Genomic DNA, 1,226 nt, shown 5'->3' with positions numbered 1-1,226 from the left:
GGAAAAGTGGGTGAGGGGTGATGGAGGACAATGTAAGATATGGAAAAAATGATCCATAACTTATCAAGGATTTGTGAAGGATGGTAGGTGGGGGAGGGAGGGGGAAGAAATGGGGAGCAGATATCAGAGGCTCAAATGGGAATAGAAGGCTTAGAAAGTGATGATCATGGTATATGTGCAAATGAGCTTGACACACTGGAGGAATGTATGGATTGTGATGAGATATAAGAGTATTTTAAAATTCTATTTAAAAAAATAAAATGGGTATCAGAATTTGGGTTTAAGAGATAAAGTATATGATAGTTAAAACTGATTTCTCTTATCCAAGTCAGGTTGTGAACTCTGGGTGAAGCTCAGAGCTTATTGTTTTCAAATAACTAATTTAAAATGTTATTTTACTGAACTTTGGTGTTGGAATAATTCTTATTGTTGTTGTTGTTGTTATAGAAAAATTACAAATACAGTTAAGACTTTTCCCACAAACCCCACACTTAGATGTGTATCATTATCATCTCTATCCAGATTTGCACATTACCCATTTACACCACCTTGCTGCTCAGTCAATGCCATAATTCCACACAAGACAGGCTGCTCTGATTACTACGGAAACCTTGTTGTCTATTATAACCATGCCCACCCTGTCTCTGTTGATTCAGTGCGGACACCTGCCCTCTACCATCACGGGAACCAATCAGCCTCATTGTGGGCAAATGTCGGAGTTTGCTTAGGGCAGTGCCCACTGTTAATCCTGGTGCACATAAAATAGCAATTACAGGAGTCTTAAGAGATGCTGGGGCCCACTTCACAAACTTGTTCCTTATGGTTGTGGTAAAGGGTATGACCTCAGGACACCCCCTTTTGGGGTCTATGGGAATATCCTGATAGATCCATTCCAACATACCAATTTCTCTAAGCCTTTGGATGCCTTCCTCTACAGTGTACCAAGGTAGGTCAGGTACTTCAAGTTGGTCCAATCTAGGCCATCTGGCAGTCCATACTTCACTGAACCAACCAAATAAAGAATTAGATCCTCTCTTAGCCTCTCTCGCAGAGACATTGAAAAAAGAGTCTGTACTTAGGGGTCCCATATCCAGAAACTCAGATCGGTCTAATATTACATTTATTGCACCAGTATCCTACACCCTTAGTAACCATTCCCAGGGATATTCCCCAGGCTTCTGCTTGTATGTATTTGAAAACTGGAGCAGATCTTTATGAGTATAGCG

This window comes from Echinops telfairi, unplaced genomic scaffold, assembly GCF_000313985.2.
Source record: "Echinops telfairi isolate 266 unplaced genomic scaffold, ASM31398v2 ScPeMD7_30;HRSCAF=105, whole genome shotgun sequence".
Lineage (NCBI taxonomy): Eukaryota > Metazoa > Chordata > Mammalia > Afrosoricida > Tenrecidae > Echinops > Echinops telfairi.
The sequence above is the reverse complement of the archived record's forward strand: the minus strand, read 5'-3'. Positions refer to the sequence as shown.